The following is a 22067-nucleotide window of genomic DNA, read 5'->3' as shown; positions in this document are numbered from 1 at the left end:
GCTGAAAGGAACTATGATGTCGGGAATCGTGAATTGTTGGCCATTAAGTGGGCCTTTGAGGAGTGGCGTCATTGGTTAGAAGGGGCCAAACACATCATCACTGTGATTACCGACCATAAAAACTTAGCCTACATCGAATCTGCTAAGCGATTAAACCCACGACAAGCCCGGTGGGCGTTGTTCTTTACCAGGTTTCAATTTATCATTACGTTCAGACCCGGCCCCAAAAATGTCAAAGCTGATGCTTTATCTCGTAGTTTCCAGACTTGTCAGAGCACTGGACTCAAAGATACGCCCATTGTCCCGTCTTCTGTCATTTTTGCGGGTCTGACTCAGGACTTGGCCTCCCGTGTCCTGGCTTCTCAGCCTTCTGCTCCTCAGGGGACTCCACATAATAGACTGTTTATTCCCAAACACCTCAGAAATTTGGTCCTCAAGGATTTTCATTCCAGTAGGGTCACTGGACACCCTGGCGTTACCAAGACCCTTGAGCACTTGTCTAGGGCGGTTTGGTGGCCCACCATAAAACAGGATGTTGCTCTGTTTATCTCTTCTTGTCCGGTATGTGCTCGACATAAATCTCCCAGGTCATCACCAGTGGGTACTCTTCTACCATTGTTCATTCCCGAAAGGCCATGGTCCCATATTTCTATGGACTTCATTGTCGACCTTCCTTCTTCTTCTCGTTTTACCACCATTTGGGTCACGGTCGACCGCTTTAGCAAGATGGCACATTTTATTCCCTTGCGTAAACTTCCTACTGCTAAAGAGTTGGCACAACTCTTTATCTCGCATATTTTCAGACTCCATGGCCTTCCCTTGAATATTGTTTCTGACAGGGGATCTCAGTTTGTGGCCAGGTTCTGGAGAAGTTTTTGTTCCGGTTTAGGAATACAGGTCAGTCTTTCCTCCGGGCATCACCCACAGTCCAACGGGCAGACCGAAAGGGTCAACCAAGCATTGGAGCAATATTTACGCTGCTTTGTCTCCAAATGTCAGAGCAATTGGGCCGAACTGGTACCTTTAGCTGAATTTGCTTATAACAACTCGTATCATGCGGCCTCCAAAAGCTCGCCTTTTTTGTGTAATTTCGGGTTCCATCCCAAGTGTAACTCCTTCTTTGTTCCGAGGGATTCCTCTCGGCCGCCCTTCTCCACAGTGTCCTTCCTTAGGAAGTCGTGGCAAAAGGTTCATTTGGCTCTGAGGCAATCTTCAGCACGTTCAAAAAATTTTTTTGACAAACATAGGAGACCATGTTTTTTCCAAGTGGGGCAAAAGGTGTGGTTGTCTACTCGCCACATTAAGCTTCGCCAGAGATGTCCCAAATTAGGGCCCAGGTTCATCGGTCCATTTTTGATCACTGCTCAAGTCAATCCGGTGGCATTCAGGTTGCAGCTCCCCAGAACACTGCGGATCAATAATGTCTTTCATTGCTCTCTTCTTAAACCAGCCTCGATGGCTTCCCAATCAGGGCCTGCTTCCAACCGCGAACCAGTCCTCGTTCAAGGGCACAAGGAATTCATAGTAGAACAGATATTGGACTCCAAGGTTGTTCGGGGTCAACTGAAATTTTTGGTCCATTGGAAGGGGTTCGGAGAAGAGGAGAGGTCTTGGGTGCCTGAGCGATTGTTACATGCGCCCAGGCTCAAAGCAGAGTTCTTTAAGACCTTCCCATTCAAACCTGGTTGTAAGGGTTCGGTGACCCCTCCTCAAGGGGGGGGTACTGTAAGGAGCTGCACGGGCAGCGCCTCCGCTCGCCCGGCAGTCTCCTCTGTTCTTCCGGCGGTTGCCGGGTTACCGCGACGCCGTCGCGTCATCAGCCGGGAGCTTCCGGCAGACAGTCAGGCTGCCGGCGTACAACCCCTTCCTCCCCTGCCGCAGCGGTTGCCAAGGCGACGGAGGACGCCTGGCGGCCGCAGGGAGGAAGGGGTGTGCATGACGCCGCACGCAGCGTCAGGGTAGCGCTTGGCGCGCTATTTAAACTTGGACACTGGGACACTCAGACGCCGGCTATAGCTCCTGATTTGGCGTCCTGAGTGTTTCCGGTTCCAGGCTCCTGCTCACCCGTGGTTCCTGGTTTCCAGTCCCTGTTCCTGGCTGCCTCCAGAAACCTTGCCTGCGTCTGCTTGCTGATATCTTGGTGTCAGATAAGTTGGGAGACTCTCTCTCCTTTCCTCCCTTATTGTCAGTTCTTATTGTGTCAACATCTTGTGTATTGTTACACCCGTCAGCAGTTATATTGTGTCAGCATTTTGTGTATTGTTACACCCGTCAGCAGTTCTGATTGTGTCAACACCTTGTGTATTGTTACACCCGTCAGCAGTTTATATTGTGTCAGCATCTTGTGTATTGTTACACCCGTCAGCAGTTCTTATTGTGTCAACATATTGTGTATTGTTACACCCGTCAACATCTTGAATTGTGTCAGCATACCGTGTGCTTAGCACCTGGGTACACCTTGTGTATTGTGATACCAGTCAATTTGGCCACGGTACTTTGTCTGGCCTGCTGCCCACAGCATTAGCACCGCGGGTCCCAGCCCAGTCCGCTATCCACTGACATCCCCCTCTGTGGGGCAGGGTGGTTCTCGCCTCCTTGGTTTTTAGGTAGATTTCCCCTTGTTTACCTCCGGCCTTGGCGGCTGCGTTGTCTCCAGTAAGACCAGGTGGCATCGGGGTGGGAGCCTGACTAACGGGCTCCCACGAACGCGGCTATTATTGGTGAAGGTTAGCTTAGCACGCATCCGCCAATTCCAAGGGGTGACAACGGAGTTAGGGTAGGCGAGATCTCCCTGTTCCTAACAATGGCATCCAACACTTTCGTGTCAGCTGTCCCATCCTCAGGACAATGCACTTAAAGACCCATCCCAAACACATTAGACAACATGCTCTGAATACATGATAATTTGGGATAACAGATTGTAACTGTACACACGTATATATATTAAGGTGCTTCTAGTGCTGCAAGGGTATATATATACACACATACACCTATGTAATCAGCAGATATTATAAGGAAAATATAGTCGTGTACAAAGCTGTAAATAATAATAAAGAATAAACATACATCAAAGACAAAGAAAGAAAAAACATACATCAAAGAAGTGTAGTGTGAGCAGCAATCCCAGGTGATAGGGGATCCTGGATATTAACACGATTAAATTACCCACCAAGATATTCAGAGCTGTTTACTGATGGTATTATTGCATGCTTAAATGGTATCATCCAATCAAAATCTTCTATCCTATAAGAAAAAAGGGTGTAAATATATCAAAGTTAGAATTTACTGCATTATATAAAAATGCATATATATATATATATATATATATATATATATATATGTTACTGTACAGGAGTGATTGCAAAAACATATAGGGTGAGATGCTTAGGCTTTCGCAGGCCATTTTATTAGTGGGTGAATAATTGGAGGGGTGTGTCTATGACCACCTACTGGGCATCGATGCAAACTAAATTATATTAAATAGAGTGTACAGTTGGCTGGCACTCACACAGAGGTTTAATTGTATATAACCTTGGCCCTCTCTCCCCAGACTGAGTTTCTGCTGCAACAGCTCCTGCCCACCACAGTAAAGTCAATTATTTATCACATTTATTCACTTTACTATTACTATTTTTTTTCTCTTGCTCACTGTTCCACTCAAGCCTAGTATTCAGCCCACACTACCACACACTAAAAACAGAGATAGTGCACGCTCCAAAAATTGCACCGTAATTCTCAAACCAAAATGCTCATTGTGTGTGTGTGTGTTTATGTATACTGCATAGTATATACCTTCTGCAGAAATAAATGTATGTAATATTGGTAAATTTCGTAAACCACATGTCACGATCCAGGTAAACAAATACTATTTTTACCTCTAAAGTGTCTCTCCAGACTGTCACTGTGCTCCAGGTCTGGATATCCTTAGTCCTGTGTGTATGCAGATCACAGCACAGATTCCCCAGTTTCTCCATTGCACCTGATGTTGCAGCTGTGCAGCATATCCTGCAGGCTTTCTCAGAGACTATAATTCAGGTCAGCGCTGTGGCATCCTGGTGTCCGTCTGGCGCTGGTTGAGCACAGTCATCTACCGCAATATCCTCCCAGCGGCTACCGCTGAACACAGACTGCGGCCTTGTTTCTCACAAACTCCCTGCACTTGGCCTTCTCTCTGTTACAGGCCTCAGGCCTTTCCATATGCACACCAAACATCGTTGTGTCACCAACATGGGAGCAGCCATATTGTTTTGATTCACAGGAGTTCACCAGCCAATCTGAGAATGGTTATTTTGACATCATCCTGCAACAGCCAATCACCTACAGGCTTCACCTATGTACAATGTTGTCCTATGAGTAGCAGCACTTCTAGCTCTCTTAGGGGGAGATTCTCTAAACTAAAAATGCGGTAAAAACCCTGTTATCAGGATTTTTACCACATTTTGGGATGCCGCAAGGGACAGCTCTTAACGCAAGAGCTGTCCTTTGCCATAATTATCGCATATGTTAGAGCATATGTGATAATTATGTCGGCGATGAGCGGTGAAGGGGGGTGGAGCTGGGATGCGGATGTTTGAACCTCAGCAGTCCACTCTGCCTGCATCCTGACTCCCTCTAGTGTCCAGTCCAGGACATTGCATCCACTATCAGAATACCTGGTTTTCTGATAGTATTTTACACCTGCTGGTCTATCTACTGCAGGCATGTCCAAACTATGGCCCTCCAGCTGTTGTGAAACTACAAGTCCCATCATGCCTTGCCACAGTTTTGCTATTAGGTATTGCTAAAACTATGGCAGTGCATGCTGGGATGTGTAGTTTCACAACAGCTGGAGGGCCACAGTTTGGACATGCCTGATCTACTGCTATTGGTACCTGCCTTGCTACATCCTCACTACAGCTGTCAAGTCACCAGTCTGAGAAAAACATCAATATCTGCACTAAATACAGACACCTGCTGTTGCCATTATCATCATTGGTGAACCTCTCCTGTGGTGAGCATGCCAGTGCATACCTACCTGCAGTGAGCTCATTCAGTAGCTCTCGTCATTGCTCTACTCAATCTGAGCCTATCCATACTTACCAGTTATTCCCTGGCTCACCTAGTCTTCCAGAGACTCTACCTTCCCCAGTGAGGGGTTACTCCATAGAGCATGATCATACCTGACCTTGCGGCTGGTAGCTGCATGGGAGCTGCAGGCAGGGATGACATTTTGCGGCGGCCCTGTACTTCCGGCTTCTGTTGGGCAGTTGGGCAGAGGTGTTGGGGACATTGCTAGGCAATGGCCTGAACTTCCGGCTTCTGGTTGGCAAAGGGGACGCAGAGGCAGGCTGACGTCTCACATCTTCCACCTTCTGGGTGAGTAGCAGCGTTTTCAAATAAATTCTGGCTCAGCTGGCTTACAGGTGACGGTTATACCATCTCTAACGTCTGCTCTGTTTGGTGCCATGTCTCCTTTCTTCCAGTTTCTTTTGCAGTTCCTGGTTCATCCAGTTTCTGGCCCATCTGTGGCAGTGCCAGATTAAGGTCTAAATGGGCTTGGAGCTGAAAATTATCAAGGGCCTTTTATGCGTAATAATAGGGGTTGTGGCCAGCACCTAATAATGTGTGGGGCATGACCAGTGTTTAGGTGCTCTGCTCATGGGTGTGTCTCTATTTGTGTGAATACTTTCAACTAATTATATATGCCTGGAAAAAGCAGGGGGCTGGCATAGGAAAAATGCAGGGAGATATATTGGCGGGTGCCCTCCAAAGGTGCACCCGCAGGATGCCAATGTCCTAAGATACTTGCGGGGTGAGGCGGCGCTCCAGTCATAAAAAAACACTGAAAGCCAAAACTTGATAGACAACCTTTTATGTGGACACCTAAGTTTACCACACCATATACCCCTTATACAAATCATGCAACAAATCAATAGTAACTTGCCTCTTACACATGCGACATGGAATGAGCCAAAATTCACACTATGGCACACGGATTGAGTAAAAATTCACGTTATGCCACACAGATTAAGGCAAAATTCACATTTTGCCACATGGATTGAGCCAGAATACACACTATACCAAACAGATTGAGCAATAATGCACAATATGCTTCATAAACAGGGGCATTGCGCTCCAAAGGCGTGCATTAAAAATTTACACCATAATGCCCATTACATGTAAAGCCACACACCATAATGTCCATTACGTATTATGCCAAACACCATAATGCCTATAAAAATGATGCTACATAAGTGCTGCTTACCTATATGCTAATTGCCAGGGGCTCAATGCTCATTGCCAGGGGTTCCATGCTCATTGCCATGTGGGATTGCATGCTTATTGCCAAGGGGGAATACATGCTTGCGATAACTGGGGGACAGGCGCCACAGGGCAGAAATGACAGCCATTGACAGCCGGGCAGAGAGCAGGGCGCTGCCCGGCTGTATTCAGAGCAATGCAGGTCTCGGCTGTATGAAATAATACCCCTTTCACACCAGAAAAAGCAGGGATTTACCCAGGCTGGCCCCTTTTACACCAGCCTAGTCCCTGCATTTTTTTTTGGTGTGAGGAGGAGAGAAAACTACCCCCCGCCCCCCCTTTAAACAACCAGATATATCTTCGGAACCAACTGACCCATTTACATGTTGGCTTCAAATGATTTTGGTCCCGTGAAACTGGGCCATTTGGTTCCAGTGAAATCTGACCTCAAACTACATGAACAGCCATGAACTTACATTTCAGAAATGAAAAATATCAGTTTACCCGCAATATCTCTAGAACCAATGAACCCATATGGACCAGCCTGGTATCAGATTGAAGGCCCAGCGATTTGGGTTAGACTGACCTCGAGCTAATGTGATGCCGTTTGAACCGGGTGGGGGTCGGAAATAGCGGGTCCCATGTTATCCTACGGAGGAAAACGTTCCAGGTTTGCCTGGCGGTATCTCCGGTTCCCGGGAGGCTAGCAACGCGGGGCTAGGCTCGTTGGAAAGCCCTGACCCTCAGCTATAAGTGAGCCTGGAGCTGTAGCTCCATCAGGCCCATTGTTAATCCGGCCCTGGACTGTGGCATCATTCTGCCTCAGATAAGTATTGGGAGTTTCTACCTATAGTCTGTTCATTCTAGGTGTTTATATTCTGGGTTATTGTATGCTATGTATCTAAAGGGGCTAAACCCAGATTGGCCTGGAAGATTCTATCACTTTCAAAACGGGAGGGGGGAGTGGCATACCCAGACCTACACAATTACGAAATTGCCAGTCTTCTCTCTCAAATTGGAGCGTGGTTTGTGACAGATGACCCTAAAATATGGGTAACCTTGGAACGTAATTTAATGTCCCCTTGTCTATTAACAGACTTTCTGTGGCTCCCCGCATCAGTTGATATTCGCCCGCTGGTACTGGTCTCCTCTGTCCTACATACCCGTAGTGCATGGCTAAAGGTGGTAAAGTCAACCTCAGGAATCTCATTACCTTGCACTCAGCTGTCACTCCCAGCCATTGCCTCCAAGATACCAGATCTCTCCTTCACCTCATGGGATTCCCAGGGGATTTAATCTCTCGCAGAGGCTACATCATCGGGAACTTTGTTAACTTACGCTCAACTAAAAGCCCAATTCTCCCTCTCCCATAGGGACTTCTTTAAGTTCCTTCAACTTAGGCATTGGCTGTTTGATAAAACCCCAACCCTTCATAATGTCTCCACTCTCCCTCTATACATTCTGAATAAATTGACATGTGCAAATAGTAGAGGGGGTATCACCTGGTGGTACAATCTACTGTTAGATCCAGCGGGCTTTGTAAAATTTCCCTCTATTGAAATGGGAACAGGACATGGCCAAATCAATTAGTGAAGAAGAGTGGCACCAAATATATCAAGTTTGTTTCAAGATATCTAAATGTATTTCCCATACCGAACAATATTATAAATTACTCCACTGTCTATATATATGACCCCAGTATTGTTGCATAAATTCAGCCCAGCTAATTTTAATCTTTGTTGGCGAGGTTGCGGATATGTGGGCTCCCTATTCAACATATTCTGGGAGTGCCCATATGTCTCCAATTTCTGGACAGCGGTGTTTGTACTAATCTCAACAGTTTTAAAAGTCCCTATTTCCCCGACTCCATAATTGGCTGTTTTTCACCTAACAGTCTGAAAGATATATCGTAGGCCATATTTTGATCACCTCTAAAACCTTGATTGCACAATATTGGCATTCCACCCTAATCCCAACCATCCCCCAAATCATACAAGCTGTTCAAAGCCACTGCGAATATGAAACCGCTGGAGTGCGCTACTCTCTCTCGACCTCCAATCCACTAATCAAGTGGCTTGGTTGGTCTGAGTACTGGACCACTAGAACATAATTCATACTCAAATATGGACTGATTTCAGTCCATAGCTTAGCCTCGCTATGCTACTTAGAGCTTTCTGAGCGCCTTCTGATTGGCCTATAGTAATGTTGAACTATAAATGCATATATATATATATATATATATATATATATATATATACATACATACATACATACAGGTATATGTACGTGAATGTATCAATGGGCCTTATTCTGGTTGGAGCGGCCGGGCCGTACGCGTACGTCCCGGGGTTTTTCATGATCTGCGCATGCGTAAATTCGCTAATGCGCAGGCGCGACCACTCCACAACGCTTACGGACGGGTCTCTACGTGCGAAAAAACCTGTACGCGAGTGTACGGGCATTGGGGGCGGCATAGGGGCGTGATGAGGGGAGCGGCCGAAATAATGAGGGAAAATGGGCGTAAATATGGGCGTACACGGGGGTGTGCACCAAAAATGAGCAGTGCTACTACCGCACGATCGACTAAAGCACCGTTCATTTCGGACACCAAACAGGCGGCTGCCAACCGCCATCTCAAACCACCCCTACAGATACCGCATGCCAGCGTGAGCTAATTTACGCTGATTACTACCAAACACATACACCTGAATGTAATAAGCAATGCTGCAGTCTATTAAGTCCAAACCATGATTTCACTACCTGCAAGCCACACACAGCACTCTAACACATTGGAAGCTTATCTTTCTATACTTCTCTACATTTAAAGGTTGGTTTAATTTAAGGTAAGAATCTTTTTAAGACCTGCTTATATATGCTAAGGTAGGTATTTGATAAACAGTTATACACATTCACTACGTGCTTTCATAGACTTTACACAGTAGCACACTCAATCTACACAAGTCGACATGTGTCAACGTGTTCACTCTAATACAAACATAGGTTTTGTATTTATGATACAATAACATAAACCACATCTAACACCTACAAAGGATGTTTCAGCAATGTTTTAAGCCCATGGCCACTATTTTGCACATTAATTAATTCAATCAATTAATTAATTTGCATAATTATAGTTGAAAGGCAAGATTTGCAGGTCCATATATGTGAAGGGTATGCCAGCGTACACGGACGTACGCTCCCTCTCATGAGCGGTGACATAAGCTGACTTTTCTATTGAAAACAATAGGGACCCGTCCGTGCAAGCTGGCGTACGCTCAGATCTCCGCAAGAAGTCGGTGGGAAGACGGACGAAAGACGTCCGCGTACGTTGCCGTACGCTCAGTTGTACGCCAGTTGTCGGAGTGTAAGGGCTGGGCCGGCCGCGTACGTTGCCGTACGCTCATTTGTACGCCACTCCCCTTCTACGTTGTTTCTGCCCGTACGTAAGCGGCTGAGTTGTGGGTGGACTTAACCCCAACGGCCGCGTACGGCTAGCGTACGTTAATAGCGTACGTACGCACGTTTGGCCGCACCGATCAGAATAACCTCCAATGTGTGTTCTTCTTTTATTTGTCCCTCCCCTATTTTATTTTTCTTTCTGTACCCTATTATTTGTTCAGTAACGTAAAAACTGATAAACATGAATGTTTAAAATATATATATATATAGTATGCTTTTCTAACATCTCGTGCATTGTTGCAATATTCTATTTACTTCCAGGATTAGAGTGTGTTTAAAGTTGCTAGAATTTGGCCCATTCCCTCTTGCCTTGCCCAGACTCCGGTAGCAGCCTTGTCACCCTAAAAATCCTAGCAGCACCCCGGTATCCGTCAGACCTAATTTGCTAGACAAAAGTGCCTTAGTTTCACCTCACCACCATTCCTAACAACGGTACTTGTGTAGTTTCACGGCGCCAGCATGGTGCCGTGCGTCTGAGTCCCCTTGCGGGGCTCGCTTCGCTCGCCCACGCTGCGGGCTCGGTGGCTCGCTACGCTCGCCACGCTATCTAAAATCAACTCCATGCCAACATGGATAGTGGGGGTATGAACTATCCATGTTGGCATGGAGTTAAGTTAGTTTCTTTTAGATAGTTTGACGAGCGTAGAAACCGGAAGTAGCACGGCGCCATGCTGGCGCCGTGAAACTACACAAGTACCCTAACACCTATAGGATACAATAACTATTGTGATGAGTCAAAAATGTGTGACAGTCCGCAGAAGATCAGTATCGGATTTTTGCACGTAGGTGCCTAAGGCACCCGCAATTCTCTAATGGGTGCACGTGTCTGCGTGTCCGAACTCCTTAGCCACAAGTCAGAGGCATAAACTCGCAGGATGCCTCCGTCTATTCACTGCATGCAAGCACAGGTGTGCGCAGCACATTTCATTAGGGGGTGCACATTTCATTAGGGGGTGTGTTACACGCCCATTGGGTGTGTCTAACACCACCAATCAGACGTGTCTACCATCAGCTATTCGCACTCGCTACAATATAAAACGTCTCTCAGCCACATCATAATCTTCTGCCTAGTTCAGTTTTAATCTTCTAATTACTCTGTGTAACAGTACATGCAAATAAAGTCATAAACATATATGGATAACGCAGGTATGTAGTGATATGACAATGGTCTAGTACAATTACCAATGCAAAACACACATCCTTGATTGATGGGCGCTTGTTTTAATGGAATACCAGTTCTAAAAAGCAAAAGTATATAAGGGTGGGCACAGCATTAGGGGGTGCCTGTGCACCCCTAACACTCTTTGTGCGCACGCCTATGCATGCAAGGAGGCTGGAATTACAGAGATAGAGATCCCAGAAGCTGTGTGCGGATCGACCCACCAATCCATTGGCCTCTCTGTAATTTGCGAACACTCTAACCCTCCCTCCCTACAGCCTAACACTAACCACCTATTAAGGTCTCTTGATAAGCACACACAAGTTCACAAGCAATATACACACAGTCCCACATAGCTCTGCCCTCTCCTGAGTACTGTGTAGGTCGGCCAGAGCAGAGAGAGCACCTCTTCTGCCTGTCACCTCCCTGCTCCGCTGACATTGTGCTATGTGGATGTGGGAGAGGGGGAGTGGCCTCAGGAAAAAGGGGGCATGGCTTTGAGGGAATGACTGCGTTTGCAAGACTACACCAAAAGTATCACCATTGTGGGGGCATGGCCAACACTGTGTGAACTTCTCACCATGCCCCTGTCCCTCTCTTACAGTGAATACACACTGTACGCAATTGCAAAGCATTCTATTTCTACCGAGAAGCTAGTGGCAGGGGGTCTCCCAACTGCTCTCCCTACAGTATTGTCCCACAATCATTGGGACAGTAGGGAAGTATGGCTTTGTGCCAGCAGATGTGCCCACAGTGCAGATGCGCCCACAGTGAAGATGTGCAGTGTGCAAGGCACCACTGACGCACACCTAGTTACAGTCCTGAGAAGGGGCATTCAACTTACATCTTAAATTTAAGCCAGGCCGTCCGTGAATCATCAGAGGGGCAAAGCTGGAAAATTTTATATTACACTTTTAATACTCAGCTATAGGACAAGTAAAGGACAAGTGGTGGTGTATAAAAGAAAGTAGATGTACAAGAGAATTATAGGTTATGTTTTATTGCATAGCCTAGGCATTGCTTTATGGCCCTTATTCTGGTTGGTGCGGTAATATCCGCGTGCGTTCGGGCCGCCGATGTTTTGTGTCTGCGCATGTGCAGAGGCGTCTCTGCGCATGTGCGAGCGGGGCGTACGGCCAAATCCCGCATGAAATGTGAACACTCAGAACAGGGGGTGGAGAGGGGCGTGAAGGGCTATTTGGGCTCATTACCATATGCATACGCCCCGCGTTTCATGGGCGTTCCCATGCAAACGCTGGGCGTACGCATGGTAATGCGGCCGTGACGCACGTGTAGGGGGCGGACATATGACATCGCCGGATGTCAGCTGCCCGCCCAGATCCCTGCTTTTGCACGGAAAAATGTCTGTGTGGTCTGAGGTTGCGGGAGCTGGTGGACCATTCGGTCCTGCAGTCAATGAACTGCGACCATCGAATGATGGGGGAGGTTCCCTGAGATGGAGGAGGCGTATTCCATGAAAAATACACGTGCGGTCCGTTCGGCCAGCTTCTTACCGCATTCGGACGGAGTGAGCGATCCGTACGGAAGGCGGGGTTTCGCACGCACGGTCCTGGCCGCATAATCGGATCCGGCCGCACCGATCAGAATAAGGGCCTATGTTATTTGTTGATATGTTTTTACTCTACACCATGAGACAGTTGTAACTCACAGAACAAGCCACTGTGTGATAGATTTGTACAATCCTAGCCAGTGGCATAATTTAATATTAGTAGGACCCATAGCAAAAGTTTGTAAGGACCCCCTATTTAGCAACTAATGGTGATAAATATTAAACATATTACTTAGACAGTAAAGATGGTTCCCCTTCAGCTCTGGGCCCCATAGCAGCTGCACCCCATGCACCTATGGTAGTTACGCCCATGAGCCTAGTAAAGAGATGTATTCCCCTAAATATGCTGTTCTACAGGTATTGATGTTGACTAAGATTTCTAATTTTTTTTATGAATACAAAAGTAAACTCCATGCCATGATTGGCTCTTACCTCAAGAATCCGGCACACACACTACTTGCCATGTAGAACAGGGAATAGAATATGAGAAGACAGAGGAGAACATGGAAATGGATGGTCTGTGGAGGAATATGAGAGTATTAGATTATGCAACCCTCGCTATAGACCCTGCCTTACCTTACAATATAAAACATAAATGCACCAAGAAGCGGTTTGGTATGGCTGCATATCATCAGAGCCAGATTAAGCATTGGGAGGGCCCGGGGCACTTTAGACAGGGGCCCCTTTGCACTTGTCATTACTTGCCGCAAACTGCATGGGAGAATATTACACTGTCAAAACAGAGTAAAGGCAGTATAAACTTGGCGAATGGGTAACCCCAGGGGATATATATATATATATATATATATATATATATATATATACACACACACACACACACATACATACCACATGAAAAGCCTGTGTTTGTCCCTCTGCACCTTACTCTGTAGGAGACCTCACAATCCCAGTACTGCCTCTGATTAAAAACCCTCCCATGACTAGGCTGCTGCTGCTGTTCTCCATGGGCCTGAGAAGCATGTAATGAGCTCCACCAATCAGAGCTCAGCACAAACGTCTCAGCCTCTGCCCTCTGGTGCAAAGTGACATGGGACAGTCAACTCGCAGTAATGCACTGCACACTTGTGCAATCAGTGTGCCTTGGCTTCCGATGCTCAGCACCATTAATCATTGTCACAATGGCAGATAGGTGAAGCTGCAGCACTACCCCACTCCCATGCACAAAATCTTTAGCTAAAAAAATTTTTTTTTTTTTAAATACATGCCAACCACAGGGGCCCCTGAGGTAGAGGGGGGCCCAGGGGTACTGACCCCTTGTGCCCCCATTATAATCCGGCCCTGAATATCATGTTGCCAATCAGAAGGGGTTCAGCAGTATGTTGCACCTGACATGGGCCCTCATTCTAATCCATTCAGTCCCCCACTCGTTCACATCGGGGACCAATGGTTGTGCCCTGCGCAAATGCATAATCAGTTATGTGCATGTGCAGAGCTTCTGTGCGATCGCCCTCGCCAACCTACACTGTCGCTGTGTCGCTAGCATGGGGGGGGGCGCAGGGGGACAGGGCAGATAGGGGCAGTGGCAGCGCTTCAACCTGGGAACAACCAACATTTCATCAGCATGCAAATGCTTGGCGTTGCCATGTAAATGCGGGAGTGACCACGGGCATTAGCCGCCTGCCCTGTCTTCGCCCGCAAAATATAAGGCAGTCTCCACTGACTTATGTTTTACGAGCCCTGGAGAGATCATTGCTGCTCTGTTGACAGCCTGCTGGGACCAGTAGATCCTCCTGTTTGTGGTCCCAGCGCTCCTCCTGTTAGAATGTCACTTGCAAAATGGCCGCCGCCTTACAGCAGAACATTATTTAGGATGCAAGAGGAGGATGATGCCTCTAGCATCCTTAATAATCGTCTGCCTTGTGGAGGGCGGCCATTTTGCAAGTGACATTTTCACAGGAGGAGTACTATTGTTGCGCCACTGACAATCATCAAATGATTTCTCCAGCAGCGGGCACATGCGAGGGGATGTGTTTTCATAACATATCCTCTAGCATGGTTGCGAGGGGATATGGCAGCAGTGGGGGGGGGGGGCATTCGGTGGGGTGGGGCAACAGCTGTTTGAGAAACTGCGAGCTTCACTGCTTACCGAGCAGAACAGAATCAGGGTCATGCTCCCACGCTAGTACTGTGCTGTACGCATACCTCCCAACTTCTTGCGAGCCAGATGAGGGACAGGGGACTGCGCGCCGTTAGCGCGCCTGAAAATTTTGGGGTTGTGGCCTAATTTCAGTGGCATGGCCTATACTCTCGGCTCACCCGCCCCTGTTTTGACGCTATAGGGACATGACCCAGAGGCTCTGTGAACAGAGCCTCTAGCCATGCCCCCAGCTGTGGGAATAGACTCCCAACAGCCCCCCCCCCCCCCTCACCGCGGGACATTCCCGCGGTTTTCGGGACTGTTGGGAGCTATGTGTACGGCAGCAGAATTTTTAAACTCATAAAGCAGCTGACATGGTGAAGTCCATGTATGTCCAGAGAATAAACACTTTAAACACTTAAATTCCTCTATTTTGATATTATATATATTAATCTGAAAAAAAATCTGTAGGTCTTGAGTTCCTCACAATTGCAGATGTATTACTCCTGCTCATATATTGTAAATACCATCATTATATTTTCAATTTATGCTGCATTTTCTAGAAGCCACAGTACTATGTATAATCTGTGTGCAATGGTGTAATAGGTATATTCTAAAAGTTTAAGATTACTGTATGTAATTCAGATCCTTATTCAGATCTGATCGCAGAACAAATATGTTCTCAAAATGGGCAATACCATGTGCATTGCAGGTGGGGCAAATGTAACATGTGCAGAGAGAGTTACATTTGAGTGGGGTGTGTTGAAACTGAAATCTAAATTGCAGTGTAAAAAGAATGCAGTCAGTATTTACCCTGCACAGAAAATAAATAACTCACACAAATGTAACTCTCTATATACATGGTACATCTGCCCCTCCTGCAGTGCACATGGTTTTGCCCATTTTGAGAACAAATTTGTACTGCGATCAGATCTGATTAAGGGCCTATATACATAGAAAAAACCCAATACTTTTTCTACCTAAATAAAAGCCACCATAATATCCAAATAAACAATCATTTAAATTATATCACAGTACCGTGCTCCTTGGGCTAATCCTCTTGACGTCCATGACGTTGGCAACAGGGATTATGGGATATTCTAGAAATCCTCTCTCTGTATTAGCTAATGAGAATTGACTGTGGAGCATGTGACAGTGATTTGGCATCTAATGTTATCATGCCATCAGTGCAGGAATATAAAGAATAATTTAGGATACAACTAACAAGTAAAGATATAAGGGGAACTTTGCTAAAATGTGAGTTCTATTTTAGATGGGATGTTGCTAATCAAATACTATATATTATCTTCTAGAAGGTGCTAAATAAATAAGTAGATTCTGAGTGGTTGCCCATAGCAACATCCCATGTGATATAGAACTCTCACCATAGTAAATTTCCCCCTTAGAGATATACAAGATGAAGAGAGGCCTAACGGAGGGAAATCATTGTTAAATTAATCCCTTCAGTGGTGGGGGTTTTTTAGGGAGCGCTCTCTCCAAAAAATAAACACCCCCCATCCCACTGCGTTTTCCAGGGCCAGGCAGCATCGCTGAGCACTCCATCAGCTGTTGCCTGGCCCTGCCCCCGGCAACCCAGCTGTGTGCAGCGTGACGTTAGCAAGGTCATGCCACACACAGCCGGGGGAAGGAGGCAGGGCCGGGCAGCAGAAGCCGAGCAGCAGACAGGGACCAGAGAGTGGATAAGATTTGCGTGCAACTTAGAAATTCGATGGTCGGTGACTATCAAATGATTTCCTCCCCGCACGCAAGCTGTGAAGGGATGTTGATGCTAAACATCCATTCGCATTTGTGCAAGGGGGGGCCAGCATCCAGTGGCGTCACTAGGGGGTGCGGCCTGCACCTGGGTGTCACCGTTCACTGGAGTGACACCAAAAAGAGCCGCATGACACCCGCGCTGGATGAATCTGCAGATTCCTACTGGCAGCGTATTCTCCAGGCTGGCCACATCTAGACCCGCACCCCCTCCCTGCCGTTGTTCTCAGAAGTCATGGCGGTAAGTGGATGTGCTAGTAGCACAAGAATATCACAAGTAATGTACTTACATATATCAAGAAAAAGAAACCAGGTCTCAGTTAGCGCCGCCACACGCTGACAGATCACCATTATTTGGCCACCTATATATAGGGAAGATGAAAAGGGCACTCACCAATTTTTGTAAAATCTCAAAGAATTTTTATTTGCATCAGGAAAACTGACATACCACCATCGACGTGACGTAACGTTTCGGTCTGAGATAGACCATCATCAGGATAAGGTACAGCCTTACAATCAGCAACTTCTGATGAGCAACCTGGCATCCATCCTCTAGAGAGGATACAACTATACTGCCTTACCGGGTCAGCTTATATACCTATGGACAGGAAGTGATATCATCACTCATTGTCCATATGTTCACCACTTAGATCACCCAATGTACTAACAAACAGTCTCCACATACATAAATACATATGCTCATCCTGTAATGCGTTAAAATCACTATTATGTGTCACAGAGGCAACCACATACAAGTAGCGGTACATAGGGAAATAGCAGCTAATTGCCGTCAACGCCGGACCGGAAGTACGCAAGGCGTTCCACCCAGAGCCGGCGGAAGTGATGTTATTGTGTTCCAACTGCCGAAAGAGTGGAGTCAGCTACTGAGATGTACCAGCTAAAATACCGCAGGACTGGAAGTGGATAACAAACAATCCAAGTGGAACCAAACAATATGTTCCACATAGGCGATTGTAGTCTCAAATTAAACCACATCTTTCTATACCTGTAATGTATCTGAAATAGAGAAAAGAAAAATAAAGTAGCGCTTGCCAATGAGGAAAATCAATATAAAAATTTATTACACATGAATATAGCAATAAATAAACCAATATGATAAAGATATACACAATAAAATATATGAATAAAAGCTCAAGCCCTCAATGATTGCCACTTTTTGTGAGATGTTAATAGGATCCGTCCTATATGTGCCGTAGAGTGGGTATCTCAATAGGGACCCAATAAAGTTCTTTTTTGAACTGAGATGGTGTGTAAAGTTTCCACTTGAAAAAAGTCAGCGAATTTAGAAGATGGATATAATTACCACTATTTGTCTCTTGGGAGTCTTGTGTCCATTTAGGACTGCTGAAGAAGCTGTGATCTCCGTATGGGGTTGTGGATACAATCTTCTCCGCTTGATAATGGTATATATGGAGCCAGGTGGAGGGTCTCAGAAAGATGGTTTTTTCTCCAAGAAATAAGATGGTAAACGGCTGGTTGGATCCAAATAACGCAGTGTGGCAATGGCAGTGAGGGGCCAAAGTGAGCAAGCAGCTTCCAACGCGTTTCGCTGTCTCTAGGGACAGCTTTGTCAAGGATATGCTGCTAACAGTCCTTTAGGGGTATTTATACCTGTGTCTGATGATCAAACACAGTGCACCTGTGTGCTGTAGAACATTTCATTTGCTTTAATACTCAAAATTTCAGTTAGTAAAAAACAATAGAAGGCAACAGTAAGGTAAGTAGCATCTAAAATAAACTTTCACATTAATATAACAAAAAATAGGGCTTTCAGCAAGCATTGTTATTTTTCTTTTCTCTATATATACCTTTTGGGGACCTACTCAGTCCCTACTAAGTAGCTGCTGCACTTGACCAACATCCCATAGCAGCGCCCTCTGACCGTCCTAGGGCAGTCTCTTTCTTGCATGTATCTGAAATATACCATACTGAGAGAGTGCAGCAAGTTAATAGACATAAGTCTATTTAACCCGATATGATGTTAAAAAAAAATGCGCATGCACGATGATGGTCATCGACGTCACGTCGATGGTGGTATGTCAGTTTTCCTGATGCAAATAAAAATTCTTTGAGATTTTACAAAAATTGGTGAGTGCCCTTTAGGGAGAGCAGGGGGCCAAAATGGCCCCTGGAGCAGGATAAGGGGGTGGGGCGCTAGGCACCCTGCAGGTCAACGGCGGGAAACCTGGGTTCGGGGGGGATGGGGGGAGGCAGCAGCCAGGGTAGCCGGTCCCCTTCTTGTCACCTAGCCACGAGGAGGGCCAGTGAGAAAGGACAGGTTTAATTGAGGGGGGAGTGAGCAGCAGCAGGAACAAAAGCAGAGAGCAAGGGGTCTGAGTTCACTCATCACCCAGCTAGGACAGAGACACATCTTCAGCAGCTCCAACACTTATATCCAGCAGAACAAAGGAATCAGCAGGGAGCAGTTACTGCATTCCAAGAAGGCCTGTAGCAGTCCCAGCTGAGTGCACATTGCACAGAGTTTTTCCAGCAGCACACCCAGCCGCACTCGCAGTCAGCCCAGCGAGTCCTTCCATAACAAAGAAGGTCAAGGGCCATGGAGATCAATCAGGCAGCGGCAGCATCGCAGACAGCATCAAGGAGCAGCATGGAGGGAGGTAAAAAGCCTCAAAGTCGTCCTGAGAGAAGCCGCAGCAGCCCGGCAAGGTTCAGAGAGATGGATGCAGGTAAGAGGGGAGCTTCCGGTCCGAGAGGAAGGCAGCACATGCAGACGAAAAGAAGCGCACGGAAAGAATTGCATAGCAAGCCAGTTCAACAAGGTTTATCAAGCATCCGGCCAGCAGCAGCACGTGGATGCAGAAGGGGAGTACCGACCAGTTCAGGAGGGGCATCACTGCAGGGTGAGAGCAAGCGTGCGAGGGGGGAGGGAATGCCTGAGGCCACGGGATCAGAGGGGCATGATTCAGGGGAAGAGGGCCACAGCAGCAACTTTATACGCCAGGCCCAATTGGACACGCCGGGAGGGGTGCAGGGGGGTATGCCGGGACACGGGGGGGAGGGGGGAGGCAGCAGGCAGAGCATAACAGGGTCTCCAGGGGTGCGGAGAAAATGGATCTTCCTGGCGGAAACCCAGAGCTACAATAGCCCTGCTCGGCAGCCCAATTTCACCCCAAGTCGTAGGGGGGGACGGGAGGATTTCCAGGAGCCAGCGGCGGGGGGCGGGAGCCATGGTCATTTTGCCCACTCCCTCCATTTTGTTTCCCCCCCCGGAGGGGGTATTGCAGTCCCACTGCCCCTACCAATGGCCAGCGGCCACAGATTTTTGTTACCAAAGGGCGCAGGGGCCAGAACATCTTGCCGAGGAGGAGCAGATACAGGCATTGTCGACACAAGCCAGAGGGGGGTTGGGGGGATCTTGCCACGGAACAATTGGGGACGCACTGGCCCATGCCTCGACCAGCAGGGCGGCAGCACAATCGGCGGGGTCGGAGGCCGTCGCCCAGACAAGCGCGGTTCAAGGAAGCAGCGGATCAGCAATGCACGGAATTGGTGAGATAAGCAATGTGTGTAATGTATATGCAGGTATTGATGCAGTATTGCAGGGTAGCAAGGTGAAATATATTGCTGTATCTGATGTTGCCGGGGGTAGCAGCCAGAGCGTAGCGGGAGGTGCGGGGGCATTGCCAAGCAGCAGCAGCAAGCATAACATCGTAGTCGATAGTATAGGCACAGGGGAGGTGGCGCTCAGTGGTTCCAACCAGAGCATTGCAGGAGATAGCGACTCAGAGACAGATGACGATGAGAAGTGCAAGGAGTTAAAAGAAAGGTTACGTTTGGCCCGGGAGAACGTTAAAAAGAAAAAGTTAGCAGCGCCAGGGGCGGATGCACTGCTAAGTAAAATGGGGCAATCCGAGGCCGGGAAGTCCGAGTTTTTGCACCAGGGAGGCGAGCCAGATCACACACTCGGCGCACTAGAAGCGCATCTACCCGCGAAACTTAGAAAGGAGATTGTGAGGGGCGATTTCATAGATATATGCTCCCTTACGGAAAACGGCTGGAGGGAGAAAGACAAATTCAGTGAGAAAGGGAGTTGGCAGAAGGAATCCTACAAAACTATACAGCATTGGGTATCGGGAATGTGGGCGTACGCAGGCTGTTACGTGCAAGCGTACCCCAACATGCTAATGAACATGGTAAAATATGTCAACCTGATATATAGCATGCACAACGATTGTGGCGGCCAGGCTTGGCGCAGGTATGATGAGGCATTTAGGCTTAGGTCACAGGGACATAAGCCCATCAAGTACAGCACCAGGGACATGGAGCTATGGTTTAAGACACAAACAGAGGCCCTGGCAGAAAAGAGTGGGGTGATGCAGGAGTCAGCAGGGGGGCCCAACATGCACAAACAGGACAAGCTTAAATGCTACTTGTTTAACGATGCAGAGTGCAACAGGCAGTCCTGTAAGTTTAAACACGCATGTACGATCTGTAGCGGGAATCACCCAGCGAAGGATTGCTATAAGCAGACAGGGCAGCACAGGGACAAGGCACCCGGAGCGACAGTCACGGAAAAAAGCACCTAGCCCAGGGAGGCTAAGGGGGATCTGGGGGCGGCCATCCAGATACCCTAGGAAGGCAGAGGCCAAGCGGTTGCAGGAGGGCTTCCTGGAGGGTTTTAGGGTCCTTATAAGGAAGCCCGTCTGGCCCAGAGTGGGTTACATGGTATATGCAATGATTAGGGGAAGGTGGGTTTAAGGTAAAGACATGGGCACACTGGACAGGCTTACACTGTATATACAGTGCGAGCAGAGGCACGTTAAATTTCCCTGGGTCAAACTGCAAGATATTGCATTTTGTCCCCTTGTTTTGTCTTCACCATTTTATTACAGCACCCAATATTCCTAGGAGGTTCCCCTAGGAATATTGGGTGCTGTAATAAAATGGTGAAGGTATGACATGTATGTAAAGGAAATCCACACTATCACTGGCACACCTCTCCAGTCCTGCTATATTCACATGTACGTAGGATCTGTACCCGCCTCTAATACAGTAAAATGTTATACATATATGTAATTTTAAAGCTCACTTCTGAAAGCCCATATCCGGAAATTGGGCCAGTGTTGTTCTAAGCACACTCATTAAGCAACTTTGAGAAATGACCTTATGCGTATGTTTAGGAATATATTCAAATAGTCATGTCTTTATACCTCTTTTCAATGACCTTATAAACATCTTGAACAACGCAATTATTGCTTATATACTAATATTTTTTCTTGTCTCCTCTCTCATAAAAATGGCCTTTCCCACACCATCCTTGCTATGAGTGTACCAACTACATATGAGACGTATCCAGCCCGAACGTATATCGTATATCTGTAAAGTTTGGGAGGATTCGTCACCATGGCAATGCCAGGAAGCCACCACGCATGTAACACCGGTAACCACAATGCGTTCCAAAGGCCAGGAAATGGACTCCCGACGTAGCGTTCCAGACGCAGGAAATACGTCAGCTACCATCAAATACGTGAAGCCGCGGGGAGTTAGGATCATAAACACAACACCCCAGAGACGCATGCGCACTTAGACATCAACGATGCCGGACGCCGGGCGGAAGTGGGGCGGAAATGACATCGCGCCCCACTCCACCGCGATCCCGATCATTATGTGTATATACATGGTTGTTATTGTCCTGGACTCACGCAACACTACTGGCCCACGATATATGGTTGACGCTTGGCATAACCATATGAAATTATCCGTTTTCTGCTTGTTATCGATCTAAT

This window comes from Crinia signifera, chromosome 2 (assembly GCF_055691185.1).
Source record: "Crinia signifera chromosome 2, ASM5569118v1, whole genome shotgun sequence".
Classification (NCBI taxonomy): Eukaryota; Metazoa; Chordata; class Amphibia; order Anura; family Myobatrachidae; genus Crinia; species Crinia signifera.
The sequence above is the reverse complement of the archived record's forward strand: the minus strand, read 5'-3'. Positions refer to the sequence as shown.